The sequence below is a fragment of the Macaca mulatta genome, chromosome 6, assembly GCF_049350105.2.
Source record: "Macaca mulatta isolate MMU2019108-1 chromosome 6, T2T-MMU8v2.0, whole genome shotgun sequence".
Taxonomy (NCBI): domain Eukaryota; kingdom Metazoa; phylum Chordata; class Mammalia; order Primates; family Cercopithecidae; genus Macaca; species Macaca mulatta.
This window is the reverse complement of record NC_133411.1, coordinates 97,633,457-97,652,329: the sequence shown is the minus strand read 5'-3', so window position 1 is coordinate 97,652,329 and position 18,873 is coordinate 97,633,457. Positions and strand designations below refer to the sequence as shown.

At 38.6% G+C, this 18,873-nt stretch overlaps 1 non-coding gene across 1 annotated transcript; it reads right to left on the bottom strand.

The window, feature by feature from the left end:
* Positions 1–626: 626 nt before the first annotated feature.
* LOC114679216 (U4 spliceosomal RNA) lies at positions 627–767 on the bottom strand. The gene has a single exon (XR_003730877.1). It is a non-coding gene; the product is annotated as a U4 spliceosomal RNA (small nuclear RNA).
* Positions 768–18,873: the final 18,106 nt, after the last annotated feature.

Below are 18,873 nucleotides of genomic sequence, written 5' to 3'. Positions count from 1 at the left end.
ATGCTGGGATTACAGGCATGAGTTACTGCACCTAGCCCCAATAATCTTCTTTATATTGTCTCCAAATGGCTTTCATGATAATTGCAATATTAAGATTAATAAAAGGTGCTCCAAACTTCCTCATTAGAGCTAGTTTACTAAGGGTCTAATTGGCATAATAGAAACAGAGTCATTGTTTTGCCAGGCTAAATGCGATCTTTTTTCTGCAAGCCAAGAAATAATTTTAGCCTAAAGCTTTCATATTGACTAACGCTAATTGTGTGTGCTTTGAGTTCTCCTGATAAAATTTAGCATTTATTTATTTATTATTCAGTCTCTGTAGAGATGGTCAAAATTTGCCAATGCTGGAGTCCAGGCTCAGTGGCTCATACCTGTAGTCCTAGCACTTTGGGAGGCCAAAGTGGGAGGATCGCTTGAGCCCAGGAGTTCGTGACCAGCCTGGGCTACATGGTAAACCCAATCTCTACAAAAAATATGAAAATTATTCGGGCGTGGTGTTAGGTGCTTGTAGTCCCAGCTACTTGGGAGGCTGAGGTGGGAGGATCACCTGAGCCTGGTAGGTTGAGGCTGTGGTGAGCTGTGATTGTACCACTGCACTCCAGCCTGGGTGACAGAGTGATACCATTTCTTAAACAAACAAACAAAAAATTGCCAGTGCTGACTATATTGCAGGTCATTACAGTGAAGTATTGGGAACAGTTTTCAATTAATAATAATCGCACCTTGGATAAACTGCATTGGCTACCATACTGCCACTGCTCAAAGCTTTCTGATAGAATTGAATTTGACCAAGGTATATCAGCTTCTCAGAATCCTTACTGCTTGCTCTTATAAGTCTCCCTCTCTTGACATGCTTGCATCAATGGCTGCATGGTGGATATGGTTTCATTTCACTGGAGTGTAGGGGGCATATCAGGAAAGTAAATCCAAAATGGTAACCGATTTTGAGATTACAGGGAATCATGAATGCCATGATAAGGACTCCACACTTAAACAGAATGCGTTAATGGATTTTGACCAAAGTCAAAACCACAAACTGTTTCTCCTCTGCCACAACAATCAACACTTCTGAGTGAGTGTGGGGGAGGGGTTTGCCCACACAACAAGCAAGCAATCATTTCTGCAGTGGATACCAGCTGGGTGTCCTCTAATTCAATTCTGACACTATCTACTTGAAGATAGTGTCAGATCCCACAGGCTGAGACCTACATCCCCAAAACTGCCCCTCTCCCCACTTCCGTTGCCAGTCACAAGCCGCAGCTTGTTCTACCTGTGTTTCTGATCAGCCAGCTATAAACTGGGGATCCTACAGCCTCCTCCTGGGTTTATCTATTTGCTAAAGCAGGCTAGAGAACTAGGGGAAACATTTATGTTGTTTACTGGCTTATGATGAGGGATATTACAAAGGATACAGATGAAGAGATGCATAGGGAAAGGCCTGGGGCAATGGGAGCAGAGCTTCCACGCCCACCCTGAGCACACCACCCTGTAGAACATCTGCATGTTCAGCTATCCAGAAACTCTGTGAATCCTTCTCTTGGGTCTTTTGTGGAGACTACATTGGATTGGCATGATTGCTAACTATGTGGAAATGTGATTGGACACTAAAGCATGATCTCATGGTAATGGGCTGAGAGGGAAAACTCAGCAAGGCCTGTCTGTTTAGATTTTTCTTGACCTTTCTGTGCAGCATTTTTTCCTCCAGGGTATGGGGCATGAATTCTTCTGAAAGGCAGGGGAAGATTAGGGTCCTTCCTTGGGGACAAAAAGGAGCAGGTGAAAGAAGGCAGGAGAAGGCCGGGAGCGGTAGCTCGTGCCTGGAATCCCCGCACTTTGGGAGGCCAAGACGAGTGGATCACCTGAGCCCATGAGTTTGAGACCAGCCTGGCCAACATGGTGAAACCCTGTCTCTATTAAAAATACAAAAAAATTAGCTGGGCATGATGGTACATGCCTGTAGTCTCATCTACTCGGAAGGCTGAGGCAGGAGAATCGCTTGAACCTGGGAGGCGGAATTGCGGTAAGCTGAGATCGCACCACTGCTTTTCAGCCTGGGTGATAGAGTGAGACGCTTCCTCAAAAAAAAAAAAAAAAAAAAAAAAGAAGGGCAGGAGAAGATGAAAGAAAAAGATTCTGCTTTCTGAGGCTTGCTTCTGAGGCCTTAAGTGCCTCAACATTATAACAAAATATTATAATGAAAGCTATGAGAGTTATGAGCCGGGAACTGTGGATTAAGATCGATATATAATTGCATGTCCTTTTCTGCAATCTATTATTTTTCCTAGCGTTTCTAATTTAAAAAAATTTTTTTATCAACCGTAATTTCTTCCAAAGTTCTCCAACATACTACTTGGTCTATGGAAACTTTTCTTTCTAGGAGACCTCCAGCCTCTGGTATCCCTCTGGCCTCTTTGAACTGATTGCTTTCTAGCCCTGTTGAACAGCTATTACTTTGAGACTTCTGTACATTCAATATTAGGCTGGAGCCACTGTCTTCTAGATCCCATATCTTCATTCCTTGACTTATTCCCTCTACTCTCAAGTATCTTTAAAGAGAAAATGCCTAAAAGATAAACTTACTAATGCCTACATATCTAAATATGTTTTTTTGTTGTTACATTTAATTGATTATTTATTTATTTATTTTGAGACGAACTTTTACTCTTGTTGTCCAGACTGGAGTGCAATGGAGTAATCTTGTCTCACCACAACCTCCGCCTCCCAGGTTCAAATGATTCTCCTGCCTCAGCCTCCCAGGTAGCTGGGATTACAGCCATGTGCCACGATGCCCGGCTAATTTTGTATTTTTAGTAGAGACGGGGTTTCTCCATGTTGGTTAGGCTGGTCTTGAACTCCTGACCTTAGGTGATCCACCCACCTCAGCCTCCCAAAATACTGGCATTACAGACATAAGCCACTGCAACTGGCCCATTTAATTGATTTTTAAGCTATCTAGAATTCTTGATTGAAATCATTTTCCTTCAAAAACCGACAACATTGCTTCATTGTCTTAACAGTATTGCAGATGACAAGTCAGATGACAGCTTGAATTTTAATTCTTTATTTTTTCCATTCTAACCTTTGAATTTCTTCTCTTTCTTCTTTTTTTTTCTCTTGTTTTCAAAGAGGGGATCTTGCTGTGTTGCCCAGTCTGGTCTTGAACTCCTGGGCTCAAACAATCCTCCCATCTTGGCCTCCAAAAATGTTGAGATTACAGGCATGAGCCACTGCACCCAGCCTTCTTTATCCTTTTCTTTTCTTTTTTTTTTTTTTTTAAGTAAAAGCAAGTTTATTAGGAAAGTAAAGGAATAAAAGAATGGCTACTGCGTAGACAGAGCAGCCTATTCTTTATTTTTAGTTTAGCTATTCCTAGCTTTCTGTAATTTTAGGGTATTGTTTTCACTACAGCGTATTCCATTTATTCTGCTCACCATTTAGCAGAAACTTTCAGTTGGAAAATTCATGGTTCTTCAATAGAATTTCTCTGATAAACTTATTAGCGCTTTATCAGAGAAAAAGATGAAGAAATAGGTGTGTAAATACATTTTCAGGCTGTAAAGCTAGGATTTATAGGCACAAGCTAAACAATCTATCCACTTTTAACAATTTGTGAAGATAATTAAAAGACACACATAGAACATTCCAAAACTAAATGTAGCAATCTACTGGTGAAAAATTCCTAGTTTTCTTTCAATCAAGTGTCCTACTTCCTTAAATGTAAAAGAGCAAATTTCAAGTATACATCCCATTCTTATTCACTACATCTAAACACAGGTGAAAACAAAACAAAACAAAACAACAAACTCCCTGCAACAATGGTATGTACAACTCTTCATAAGGCTTATATCCTTACTAAAATATTGTAGCTCATGCAGTTCACTTTCTATTAATAGAACAGCCTGATGACTCATTTTGCACATTTAGAGTGTAATGAGGATTTCTAGATCTGCAATACCTGTGATGACCATAAATACATCCTTCAAATTAAAGCACATTTTAAAAAATAGTTCTTTGAAATATTATTTTGAAAAAGATAAGATGATTTATGTACAGTAATTTTTCTGCATTTTAGTGCATAGTTTTGTAAGCTTTGACAAATGCATACAGTCATGTAACCACCACCACAATCAAAACACCAAGTAGTTCCTTCACTCCTCGAAGTACCTCCTACCTCCCCCCACCTCGCATCCTTTTGAAATCAAACCCAACCCTGCCCTGCAGCCCCTGGAAATCACCCATTTGTTTGTTTGTTTGTTTTCTATATAATGTTGCCTCTTCCAGAATGCCATGTAAATATTATCAAAGAGTATGCAGACTTTTGAATTTGGTCTTTTTTCATTTAGCATAATGAATTTGAGATTTATCAGTTTTCCTCAGTATATCGGTAGTCTGTTCCTTTTTATTGCTGATAGTATTCCATCTTATAGATATGCCAGAGTCAGCTTACCCAAATATTGATATTTAACCATTTATCAAGACCTTATTTTATAGACGAGGTTAGTTTCATGACTTTTGAAATTATACTTTTTTTTTTTTTTTCGTGAGATGGAGTCTCACTCTGTTGCCCAGGCCAGAAAGCAGTGGCACTATCTCGGCTCACTGCAACCTCCACCTCCGGGGTTCAAGTGATTATCCTGCTTCAGCCTCCCAAGTAGCTGAGATTATAGGTGTGCGCCACGACGCTTGGCTAATTTTTGTATTTTAAGTAGAGATGGGGTTTCACCATGTTGGCAAGGCTGGTCTCTAACTCCTGACCTCAAGTGATCCACGTGCCTGCATCTCCCCAAGTGCTGGGATTACAGGTATGAGCCACCACCCCCGGCCTATGCATTTATTAAGAAGGAAAAAAGGAGCCAGGCGTGGTGGCTCACGCCTGTAATCCCAGCACTTTGGGAGGCCAACGTGGGTAGATCACGAGGTCAGGAGTTCAAGACCAGCCTGGCTAACATGGAGAAACCTCGTCTTTACTAAAAATACAAAAAAATTATCAGGGCGTGGCGGTGGGCGCCTGTAATCCCAGCTACTCAGGAGGCTGAGGCAGGAGAATCGCTTGAACCCGGGAGGCAGAGGTTGCAGTGAGCCGAGATCGCGCCATTGTGCTCCAGCCTGGGTGACAGAGCGAGACTTTGTCTCAAAAAAAAGAAGGAAGAAAGGTGCATTCTCATAATGCCTTAAATTCGTTAGTTACTTGGGATTTATTTGACTATGTATTAGATATAACTGTTTCAAAAGATATGTTTTTTCATATACTGCAGAAAACAATAGATATTTGTTCAACTCTCTAATTGTATTAGAGTGTGCATTTGAAATATGTATTGTGATTCAAAAGTTTTCTCTACCTAGAAGGGGAGTACAACACATGGGATTATTATTGCTGATGACACCGGGTGATATTTTGCCTAAACTCCTGAGGTAAGTGCTCTATGAAGACCGCATTCAACCCAGACCTTTGAAATGGCTCACTTCCCATTTAAACCCTATTAATCTTTTACCTCATGGAGGCAACAGGTGGTTTAGAAAAGAGCCAATAGAAAGATAATTTTTGGGCCGGGCGCGGTGGCTCAAGCCTGTAATCCCAGCACTTTGGGAGGCCGAGACGGGCGGATCACAAGGTCAGGAGATCGAGACCATCCTGGCTAACACGGTGAAACCCCGTCTCTACTAAAAAATACAAAAACCTAGCCGGGCGAGGTGGCGGGCGTCTGTAGTCCCAGCTACTCGGGAGGCTGAGGCAGGAGAATGGCGTGAACCCGGGAGGCGGAGCTTGCAGTGAGCTGAGATCCGGCCACTGCACTGCAGTCTGGGCGACAAAGCGAGACTCTGTCTCAACAACAACAATATTTTAGTAAGGATATAAGCCTTATGAAGAGTTGTACATACCATTGTTGCAGGGAGTTTGTTGTTTTGTTTTGTTTTGTTTTCACCTGTGTTTAGATGTAGTGAATAAGAATGGGATGTATACTTGAAATTTGCTCTTTTACATTTAAGGAAGTAGGACACTTGATTGAAAGAAAACTAGGAATTTTTCACCAGTAGATTGCTACATTTAGTTTTGGAATGCTCTATGTGTGTCTTTTAATTATCTTCACAAATTGTTAAAAGTGGATAGATTGTTTAGCTTGTGCCTATAAATCCTAGCTTTACAGCCTGAAAATGTATTTACACACCTATTTCTTCATCTTTTTCTCTGATAAAGCGCTAATAAGTTTATCAGAGAAATTCTATTGAATGAAATTCTATTGACATGACTATCCTGTCCTTCAGGATCAGTGCCAATGGAAAAAAGTGACCTGAAATACAGATCTCAGGCCTGACATGATGAAAATCTAATGCCACAGCTGTTGTCTCTCAGAACTGTCACTCATCATGTTTTAATTTCACAGTTTTGATTTAATCTTTTCTAAATACAGCACTGGATAAATACAGAACAAGATAACAAGAGTTCCCAGCAAAGGAGCCAGGTTGGTATTCATACTATCCTCTTTTAACCTCCTCCCCAGCCCTTCAGGTTTTATTTTCTGTGGTGATTGCATCTCCAGCACCACAACTTTTTGTATTCGTGAGGGACAGGGCTTCTTTACTAGCTCTTGAGCCTAACAAGAATCCTAGTGGTTTGATTTCAGTGTGATTTATTTATCTTTCTTATCAGGCTAACCAGAATGCTTTTATCAGCCATGTTAATTTGTAACACACAGTGGAATTAGGTTTGCAGGTAAAAAAAAGAAAAGAAAAGAAATTTTTCAGTGATGTACCCCTAAGAGCCCCTCTTTTCTAAGCTCTATAATGAAAAAAGTAAGTTAAATAAACCAACAAATAAAAGGAATGAGTAATACTTGAGAGCTGAGTCTCGAAAGATGATTAGCTGTTGGCCCACCTTTATAAGGTTTTGGTGAAATTCCTTATCATACATTTTTCTATAAATTAAGTAGCCATTCTCAAAGTTTGTATTGCAGAATAAATCACAGTGAATTGAAAGGAAATAATTATGTATTAAAAACTATAATTGGCAAGCATTATGCTATAGAGATTTTATATATTTCATTTTATGTTATCTCAATAACTGTGAAATATTAATTACAAAGCCACATTTAAAGAACTACATTGAGTTATAATTTACATACAATAAAATGCACCCATTCTAAGCATACAATCTTGATGAACGTGTATGCTTGAGTAAACCACTACTACAAGATATGGAGCATCCTCCCCGTCACCCACAGGCCTCCCTAATGTCTCTTTTCAGTCGATTCTGCCTCCACCCTCAGCCCCAAGCAACTGATCTGCTTTCTATCATGACAGATTGCTTTTGCCTTTTTCAGATTATTCTGTAAACAGTGTGTACTCTTTTTGGCCTGACTTTCTTACTTAGCATAAACTTTTTGAGAGTCATCAATGTTGTTGCATGCATCTGTAACTTGTGTTTTTTGTTTTTCCGCTACTGATTACTGAGTTTTATTTCATTTTATGAATACTCCACAATTAGTTTATCCATTTGCCTGTTGATGAACATTTGGATTGTATCCACTTTAGGGCTATTTTGAGTAAAGCTGCTATGGACATTTGTACGTAAATCTTTATGTAGTATTCATTTCTCTTGGGCAAATATCTAGGAGAAAATGCCTGGGCTGTATGATTAAGTATATAATTTTAGTCATTTTAGTGGGTTTGTAGAGGTATATCATTGTGATTTTAACTTGCAGCTTCCCGAAGACTAAGGATAAGATTAAGGACATTGAACAATTTAATTTATCACTATTTCATATGTTTTGATGCTGTTGTGAATGTAGTTGTTTCTTTAATTTCATATCCAAGGGATCTTGGTTAGTATCTAAAATACAATTTATTCTTTAATATTGACTTTATTTCCTATAATTTTGCTAAATTCACTTATTTGTCTCAGTAGTTTATTTGGAATTCCTTAAACTTTTCTATATGCACAATCATATTGTTGATGGGTAAATACAGTTTTACTTCCTCCTTTCCAATCTTGCTTTGTATTTTTTTCTTGCCTTATTGTAATGACTAGGATTTCCAGTACTTTGTTGAATATATATGATAAATGCAGACTATCCCTTCATCTTTGGAGGAGAAATACTCAATATTTCAATGTGATGTATGATGTTACCTCTAGGTTTTCCACAGTTGCCCTTTATCAGATTGAGGATGCTCTTTTCTATCCTATTTGTTAAGAGTTTTGCCACGAAGGGTGTTGAAATTTGCCAGATACCTTTTCTGTATCTACTGAAATGATTATATATTTTTCTCTTATTTATTCTATTAATATGGTGAATTACATCGACTGATTTTTTTCTTTTTTTGACAGAGTCTCACTCTTGTTGCCCAGGCTGTAGTGCAATGGCATAATCTCAGCTCACTGCAACCTCTGCCTCCCAGGTTCAAGTGATTCTTCTGCCCTAGCCTTCCAAGTAGCTAGGATTATAGGTGTGTGCCACCACATCTGGCTAATTTTTGTATTTTTAGTAGAGATGGGGTTTCACCATGTTGACCAGGCTGGTCTTGAACTCCTGACCTCAGGTGATTTACCCACCTTGGCCTCCCAAAGTGCTGAGATTACAAACATGAGCCACCGTGTCTGGCCATATCAACTGATTTTAAATGTCAAATCAAGTTTGAAATCCTGCAATTACAAATACATAGTCATGGTCATGACATATTAATCCTCTTTATGTATTGCAGGATTGATTTTCTAATAGTTTAAAGATTTTTTTCCATTTGTCTATGTTCAGGAGAGATTAATCTATAGTTTTCTTTCTCATGATGTCTTCAACTGGTTTTGGTATTGACATAACAGTGGTCTTGTAAAATAAGTCAAAAACAGAAGTCACACCTTCTGTTTTTCTTATGCAGTTTCTGTGGACTTGGTATTACTCTTTTATTGACTGTCTAATATAGTTCACTAGTAAAGCCATCTAGACCTGGAGTTGTGTGTGTTTGTGTGTGTGAAAGTTTTTAATTTGAATTTAATTTCTCTAATACATATTTGACTATTTCTATTTTCTATTTTCTATTAACAAAATTAGTAATTTGGGTCTCTCAAGTAATTTGTTTACCTAACCATTGAATTTATTGGCATAAGGATGTTTAAATATTCCCTTATTTTATGTTTAAATATTCCCATTTTAATGTGTGTAGGTCTGTAGTGCCACCCCTTCTTCTTCATATTAGTAACAAAGTGCTATAATATTTGCTTTCAGCAGTTATGAATCTTTTAAATAAAGCGAGGAAATGTATGTGTGTACAATATCTGTTTACCCCCACAGTTACCATTTCTAGCATTCTTCTTTCCTACCTATAGATTCCAGTTATGATCTACGTAGTTTAGGTGTTACCAAGGATTGGGGAAATTTTTAAAATTCAATCTGGAGTAGCACTCTCTGTAGTTCCCTTAATTACAGAGCTACCCCTTCTCACTCTCCACAAATTTCCAACTATTCCTCCAGCATCTCAGGCCATTAAGCCTTCAGCTTTCTGCTGCCTCACGCTGCATTCGGGTTGGGAATATACTCTGTCAAGGACCAACAAAGTCACAGATCTTGCCTGAGATAGTTCTGATACAATGTTCAGATACATTATTCTCTCTTTTCTACCTATCTTTTGCTATCCCCATGTCGTCTTTTCTACTTATCCATAATTTAGCAGTCAGCTAGGGATTTGGGTAGAGTTTATACTCAGAATTTGGGCCTTATCCCTTTTGTGGTTTCCTTCCTTCTAAGATTTCCTCCTAAAGTTCCAGCTACTCTGAAAGCTCTGTACTCTGTCTTCTTCCACCAGTAATACTGTAGTTTTCTGTCCCAGGAGCTTTGGGCATTGCAAACTGTCCTCAGGCAAAACACACACACACACACACACACACACACACACAAATTGCAATTCTTACCTGCTGCTGTTACAATCTTTCAAGAATAAACTGTGTGCAACTTCTGGTTTTCTCCAGAGTCTTCAAATCATTGTTTTAAATAAATGTTTGTCCAGCTTTTATCATTGTTACCTGCATAAGGGTTCACCTGACCACTTTATAATGCCATAGCTAGAAACTTAACCCTTGACTTTCAGCATTTGGCTTTACAATCGTACACTGAAATTGTTTCTTATATGTGTGCTTTCCACAGATTGATCGGACCATTCTCTCTATAGGTATTGGGAATGATATTTTTATTTGTATGTGCCTTAAATGCCTAATTTTATTGCACATAAATTTATTGAATATTTGCTTGACTTGAATACAAAGGTAAATAAAACTTGGCATTAAGGACTTGTCTAATGTGGGAAAATAATAAATAGTGGAGTATGTATAATGAATTGCTGTTATGCCAGAAGTGGTTAGAGGGTACCATGGATCACAATGAATGTTAAGGGTCAAGACCTCAGAGAGGTTAGAGAAAGTCTTTACAGAATTAGCAACCCAGCTACTCGGGAAGCTGAGGTGAGAGGATCACCTGAGCCCAGGAGTTCAGGTCCAGCCTGGGCAACATAGTGAGACCCCCTTCTCTAAAAAAGAAAAGTAAGTTAAATAAACCAACAAATAAAAGGAATGAGTAATACTTGAGAGCTGAGTCTTGAAAGATGATTAGCTGTTGGCCCAACTTTATAAGGTTTTGGTGAAATTCATTATCATACATTTTTCTATAAATTAAGTAGTCATTCTCAAAGTTTGTATTGCAGAATAAATCATAGTGAATTGAAAGGAAAAATTATGTATTAAAAACTATAATTGGCAAGCATTATGCTATAGAGATTTTACATATTTCATGTTATTATCTAATAACTGTGAAATAGTAATTATTAGCCCTATTATAGAGATAAGAAAAAATAATTTTCAATTTGCCCAGTGTCAAGCAATTAACAAGTTATGTACATTCCTTCACCAAGTATTTTTAAAGCACTTGTTACATGCCAGACAGACATTATTCTTGGTGTTGGGTAATACAAAAATAAGCAACATAAAGTCCTTGGCCTTATGGAATTTACATTCTAATGGGGGAAGTCAGATTACAAACTAATAAACACATAAATATATGATATTTTCATTGGCAATAAGTGCTACAGAGGAAAATTAAAAAGGCAAGGAGGTGATATGTTACTAGATATAGAGGATGATCAGAAAAGTCTTCTTAAAGAGACATTTGAGCAAGATCTGGAAGAAGTAAAGGAGGATGCCATGAAAATACCTGGGGGAACAGCATTCAGAAGGTAAAGAGGACAGCACATGCAAAAGTGCATTCTTTGGTGTATATGAGGAATATGAAGGAGGCCAGTGGGGCTGCTGTGCAGTGCGAGATGGGGAAATGGTAGGAGATGAGATGAGATAGCTAGGGGAGCCCAGCTCATTCAGGGCTTTGTAGGCCAATGAACTTTTGAATGGATGAAATGAATGAAGCGGGAAATCACTGGAGGCTTTTGAGCATTAGAGAGGCATATTATGTCTTATATTTTAGAAGAACCACTCTGGTATGGAAAATAAACTATGGGGCAAGGGTGGAAGCACATAGACCAGCTAGGAGATTATTACGATTGCTCAGGTAGGAGATTGGACCAGCATTGTGGCCAGTGAAGCTGGAGAGAAGAATTTGGATTCTGAACTTATTCTGTGTGTAGTGTTGACAATATTCCCAATGAATTGGAAGTATCTTTTGAAAGAAGAGCCAAACTCAGGTCAAGCTAATTCTGAACTCACACTTCCTCTAAGTGCAAGGAAAAAAAAATCTATTTAAAGAAGAAAAGCAGTGGAAAAATGCACAATTTGTACAGTTATACATACTGGTAAGAAACTAAGATGAAACTCACGGTCACTGGCAACTCTAAATTATTTTAATCACCCAAAATGTCTTCAAACTGAATTGCCAAGTGTGTCAACCTGAAGTACATTCCTTGTTATGAAAACGGATAATATACAGAGTGTATGCCAATTTGTGAATACTTTAGGATTCTGTGCATATAAAAATACTTTACTCAAGTTTGAAAAATAACTAAAAGTAAAATGAGATCATGACAATTCTGTGAAGTACAAGATGAACAACTATTAGTCCTACTATTCCATAAGTTATACATTTAAAGTCAGGATAAATATATGGCCCCTTTGGTCAAATCCAATTAATCAAGCACTAGGATCAGGGTCTATGGATTCTAATTATAGAGCAGAGATACTCTTTGATAAATTGCTGACTCATGCTCAAGATTGCCTGCCTTTTTGGCCTATTTTTAATTAAAGGTATCAAATATTTGATACCATACCCATGACAAGCATTTTGAAGCACCAATAGATGGTATAAGAAGATCCTACACAATGTTAGATTTAGAAGTGTCCACCAAAGGATAGCTCACTGAAGTACAAATAACTTGGAAGAACCAATTTCTAAGTCTTTATGTTCTATATCAATTATCCTAATTATTTTGAAACATCTATAATTTTTTTTTTTTTTTTTTTTTTTTGAGATGGAGTCTTACTCTGCTGCCCAGGCTGGAGTGCAGTGGTGTGACCCTGGCTTACTGCACCCTCTGCCTCCTGGGCTCAAGTGAGTCTCCTGCCTCAACCTCCTGAGTAGCTGGGACTACAGGCATGCACCACCATGCCTGACTAATTTTTTGTAGTTTTAGTAGAGATGAGGTTTCACCATCTTGGCCAGACTGGTCTTGAACTCCTGACCTCAGGTGATCCATCTGCCTTGGCCTCCCAAAGTGCTGGGATTCCTGGCATCTACTACCATGCCCGGCCATAAAAACATCTATAATTGTGTAGATTTCCTTACTACTTACTCTGCAGTGGCAAAATCTGTTTAAATATATGCGTGTTTCTTCGGTGGGGGGTGTTTAGAAATGCACACAGAAGGAACATTTGCAAACACATTTAAACAAACTTGTTTGGAGACTATGATTTTTACTTCTATGATGTTGAGCACATAAAATGACAATTATGGTTTTCCTCTAAAATAAAAAAAATAAAGAAAATGTTTAGACGTGAGGCGGCCATAGAATTTATCTGTACTGAAGCAATAGGGTTGTGTGGATTCTTATCTTCCATTGTAAATATTTTGCACTTGTCTAGAGTAAGCCTCGGTAATTAGGCCATAATCGTAATTTGTCACTCTTAAAGACTACAGCTGTGTGTATTTGCAAAGGTTAATGATAATTAGATTTTTCAATAATTCTGGGAGCATTATTTACCAGACTAAGATGGCTAGCAAGACTCTTATTGTTTACTTGATATAAATATATTTTATTAAATATTTAAGACTACATAGCTACATAACTTTGTAAAGAAAGCTTTTAACCAAATTTTGGAAATTAAAGGTGAATTGTTTCTTTCTAAAGCTGTGATTTTAACCTTCAGAGTGCCCAGTCATATGCCATATACTATTTAATGTTTAATAAATAGATGTCATGACATCTATACACACATATATTTTAGTATTAAAATGTATATTATTGGTTTTTCCTTAAAACTATTCAGAAGGTAATAAGCAATTCTATTTCTATTTTACAGACAAAGGTATGAATATTTAAATGTGTAATAGGCTAAATCACATGAGTAGCAGAATGAGTACCAGAGCATGATTCATTAATTTTGTGTTTACAGATCAGTGAGCCCCAGAATAGTTTTGTTTCTGGACTGTTCTTTAGTCAGGGTGGATTAAACTACATCTGTATTTGCTGTTGGAGAGATTCCAAATGCACATTTTATATGGTATAAGTTGAAAGTGGAATAAAATGTTACTAGAAAAGATCACCTTTTCCAAATAAAGTCAAGGCTTTCAAAAGAAGCACAGTCTAGATTCATATAATTCTGGAACACCAGAATAAATAAACCAATCAATAAACTAATAAGTGAAGAAAGGTTTCTTAGTTACTCTTCCAGATTTTATGGCTGGTTGCAGTATCATGCTCATGTTAGTAAACAGCTTTGGGAAGCCTACGAGCCAACAGAAATGTGAACTAAAGATTATTCTCTGTGGAATAACATTAGTTAACATCAACCAGATAGCAAATTTCAATAAAATCATTTAAAATTGGAGAACATAACCCAATTTGGAAACTTCTGTTACCTATGCAAACAACAATGGTATTGAACACGTACTTTTTTTTGAGATAGAGTCTTGCCCTGTCGCCCGGGCTGGAGTGCAGTGGTGTGATCTCAGCTCACTGCAACCTCTGCCTCCCAGGTTCAAATGATTCTCCTGCCTCAGCCTCCTGAGTAGCTGGGATTACAAGCACCTGCCACCAGGCCTGGCTAATGTTTTGTATTTTTAGTAGAGACGGGGCTTCACTATATTGTCCAGGCTTGTCTTGAACCCCTGACCTTGTGATTCGCCTGCCTCGGCCTCCCAAAGTGCTGGGATTACAGGCATGAGCCACCGCGCCCGGCCTGAGCAATTATTTTATGTCCACCAGTGGTATAGGGTGATGAGATATGAGAGAGAAAAGTAAGCTTTTTTTGCCTTCAAAGAATTTATCATCTAGTTCTTCCTGACTATTTCATTTCAGGGTGGCCAATACAAGCTTTAGATGCTTCTTGATACCTTTATTTAAAGAACCAAATTTTGTCAGAATCATTCAACTCATCAGGTACCGTGGCTTACACCTGTATCCCAAGACTTTGGAAGGCTGAAGTCAGAGGATCATTTGAACCCAGGAGTTCAAGACCAGCCTGGGCAACATAGCAAGACCCTGTCTCCACAAAAAAATTTAAAAATTAGCTGGGCATGGTGGGAAGCTGAGGTGGGAGGACTGCTTGAGCCTGAGAGGTTAAGGCTGCAGTGGACCATGATTGTGAAACTGCACTTAAGCCTGGGCAACAGAGTGAGACCCCACCCCCACCCCCACCCCATCCCCCTAAAGAAAGAGAAAAAAAATCGCTCATCTCTTTTGGAAGTTATCAAGAAGTAAATGAAGGATAGTGAAAACATATACTGCAAAAAGTCCTTATTTTCTTCAGTTGGTGATGATTCAGTGACCTGTTAGAAAGATCCCAGTGTAGAAAAGGCCTTGACCAGTCAGGTGATCTTTGTGAACTCCTTCACCCTCAGAAAGGAAATAAAATATTGACTCTGCCTCCTGGCACTGGCAAGAAACACATGAATGCCTGTGTAAGTGCATACCAAGGACTGCAATGTCATTTTTCAACAGATTTCCAAAGCAGCAAAGAGCAAGCATTTAAACCACGCAATTGAATTTTAGGAAAAATGCTCAAAAATAAAATTTAACTAATTATTCAACTTTGTTAGGCACTCTGCCCGATCATCTTTCTTTTTTCCTACACAGCGCAAAACACTTCTTTGTGGTATTCATTTCAAGGAAAAAATAATAATTGTTGTGCCAAATTTTTGGTAAAAATTAATTAAAAACTTATCAGTCTACTAGATTTTTTATTATTATTTTTTATTTTATTATTATTATTATTATTATTTTGAGATGGAGTCTTGCTCTGTTGCCCAGGCTGGAGTGCAGTGGCAAGATCTCGGCTCACTGCAAACTCCGCCTCCTGGGTTCACGCCATTCTCCTGCCTTAACCTCCTGCGTAGCTAATTTTTTGGTACCCGCCACCACGCCCAGCTAATTTTTCGGGTTTTTTTTTTTTTTTTTTTTTTTTAGTGGAGATGGGGTTTCACCATTTTAGCCAGGATGGTCTCCATCTCCTGACCTCGTGATCTGCCTGCCTTGGCCTCCCAAAGAGCTGAGATTACAGGCATGAGCCACTGCGCCCGGCCCACAGTTACTTTCTAAAGTTTTAACAAGCAGTTACTATGTCTGTGTTTGCGTTTCAGTTTCCAGAATTTCCTTATATTGACTCCTTTTTTGTCCTCTTTGTCTTTATGGGTTTGTTCCTCTTTTTAAATCACTTTTCTGTCATTTTAATGAAATTTTAGAAAGAAAGTAAACACAAACACATATTTGATTCTTTATCTTTACCTAGAACTCTATTCTTTACTTTTCATTATTTTAGTTATTACAGCAACCAGTCCAGAAGCTATGGGTAGTAGGATTTTACGAAATGTCCAAAGATAGATATCTTTCAAGGTGGTTTACGTTAGGCAGATCTAGGCTAATTATGAAAACTCCTATTTGGTTCTCAAAATTTTCCTAAGCTATTATTAACATATACAGCAGTTTATGCATTGCTTAAGTTGTCTCAGAAAAAACTACCCTCTGATATTGTAGGTCCTAAAACTGAATTGTTCTATACATAATTTCCTTCACATTTTGAATTCAATGGGAGTCTTTTTCACTAATGTGGGCAAATTTATTCTTTAATCTATTTTTCACCAAAATGTTTTCTTTCTTTCTATCTATCTATCTATCTATCTATCTATCTATCTATCTATCTATCTATCTATCTATTATCTATCTATAAAATATGGTATGGATGTTTTTTCCCTCTGTGATGGTTAATATTGTCAACTTGATTGAATCGAAGGATGCAAAGTATTATTCCTGGGTGTGTGTGTGAGGGTGTTGCCAAAGGAGATTAACATTTGAATCAGTGGAATGGGAAAGGCAGACCCACCCTCAATCTGAGTAGGCACAACCTAATTAGCTGCCAGCACAGCCAGAATAAAAGCAGGCAGAAGAATGCGAAAAGACTAGACTGGCTTAACCTCTCAGCCTACATCTTTCTCCATGCTGGATGCTTTCTGCCTTCAAACATCGGACTCCTAGTTCTTTAGCTTCAGGATTTGGACTGGCTTCCTTGCTCCTCAGCTGGCAGACAGCCTATTGTGGAACCGCACCTTGTAATCATGTGTGTCAATGCTCCTAATATAAAGGAGCATTTATATATATAAATATATATATAATCTTTATATATACATCTTTATATATACATTTCCCTCATGAGAACCCTAATCCACCCTCCAAATCTCATGTTGGAATATAATCCCCAATGTTGGAGGTAGGGCTTGGTGGGAGGTATGTGGGTCATAAGGGTGGATCTCTCTGGCTTGGTTCTGTCCTCTCAGGAATGAATGAGTTCTTGCTGTATGAGTTTGTACAAGATCTGGTTGTTTAAAAGAGCCTGAAACTTTCTCCTCTCTCTGTTGCTCCCTCTCTTGCCATGTGATATGCCAGCACTCCCTTCGCCTTCTGCCATGATTATAAGCTTCCTGAGGCCTCACCAGAAGCCAACCAAATGCTAGTGCCATGCTTCCTGTATACCCTGCAGAACTGTGAGTCAAAGAAACCTCTTTCGTTTATAAATTACCCAGTCTCAGATATTCCTTTCTAGCAGTGCAAACAGATAACACAGTATATTAAATTGCTTTTTTATGGCATACAAACAATGAGCAAGCCCTAAAAATTGTATTTTCAATAGCATCTCTATTCTTTTTTTTTATAATAAAAATTATATTATTTTACTTATTTTACCAATCACTTATTCAAAGGACTACTTTCAGGTACATCTTAGTATAAATTCAATGTTTATAAAATTTATAGAGCTGGCCAGGTGCAGTGGCTCACGCCTATAATTCCAGCACTTTGGGAGGCAGAGGTGGGTGGATCATCTGAGGACAGGAGTTCAAGACCAGCCTGGCCAATATGGCGAAAGACTGTCTCTATTAAAAATACAAAAATCAGCTGGGTGTGATGGCAGGCACCTGTAATCCTAGCTACTCAGGAGGCTGAAGCAGGAGAATTGCTTGAACCCAGGAGGCGGAGGTTGCAGTGAGCCAAGATGGTGCCACGCACTCCAGCCTGGGCAGCAAGAGCAAAACTGTCATAAAAAAGAGTTATCTCTGCTAGGTTATAAGTATTTGGACATCAAAAATAGGTTAATATTTATATTCATGTATTTCTTTCCATGTCTAATACAGTGTATTGTACCTTGACCTTGCACAATAAATGACTGTGCAATTGCTATTTCAGCATAATTACCATGCAGCAAGACTAGATTAAAAACTGCACTGGGCACAGTGGCTCACACGTGTAATCCCAGCACTTTGGGAGGCTGAGGCAGGTGGATCACGAGGTCAGGAGATCAAGACCATCCTGGCTAACATGGTGAAACCCCGTCTCTACTAAAAATACAAACAAAATTAGCCGGGTGTGGTGGCAGATGCCTGTAGTCCCAGCTACTCGGGAGGCTGAGGCAGGAGAATGGTGTGAACCTGGGAGGTGGAGCTTGCAGTGAGCCGAAATTGTGCCACTGCACTCCAGCCTGGGTGACAGAGAAGAGAGAGACTCTGTCTCAACAACAGCAACAACAACAACAACAACAACAAAAACAAAAAAAAAACAAAGCAGCTGTGGGGAAAATAGAGAAGTAAATACATTTTATGTCAGTTTTCTTAGAGGCTCAAAATTGTTGGCACTAGGTGCTTTTGAACTATGGTGAATGTGAGCCTATAAATAGGAGATTGTGTTGAAAGTGTTTATAAGATGCAGTTGGACACCTCTCACCCCAGAGCTCTTCCCCTGCTCTGTATAGTGGATCAAGTGCAGGCACAACAAGGACAAAATATTGCAGGTTTATTCGAAAGAGAATATTGGAAATGGAAGACACTAGGCAACATCGAAGCTAGGGGCTACTCTGCCAAGAACAGTGGAATTGAGTGATTTTTAACATATATTCTAAGAGCAGTCAGCCTGTCTTCCTATCCTTAGTTCCCAGAATGTTTGCTTCCAGCCTCTACTCTCTCTAGGCTGAAGAGTGGAAAAGTCATCTCTGGGGAACCTGATGAGTCAAGAAGACCTAAAGATCCTGATATCAGAGTTCCTTCAAAGAAACAGGCCACCCATATCACCCACCAAGAGTAAAGGACCCCCTAAATGTAGTACATCCAGAAGATGCTCAGAGCTCTCTATTAGCTTTCTAGTCACCTGCTCTTAGAGAATCCAAGGTCATTCAACATCTGAGAGGATCCT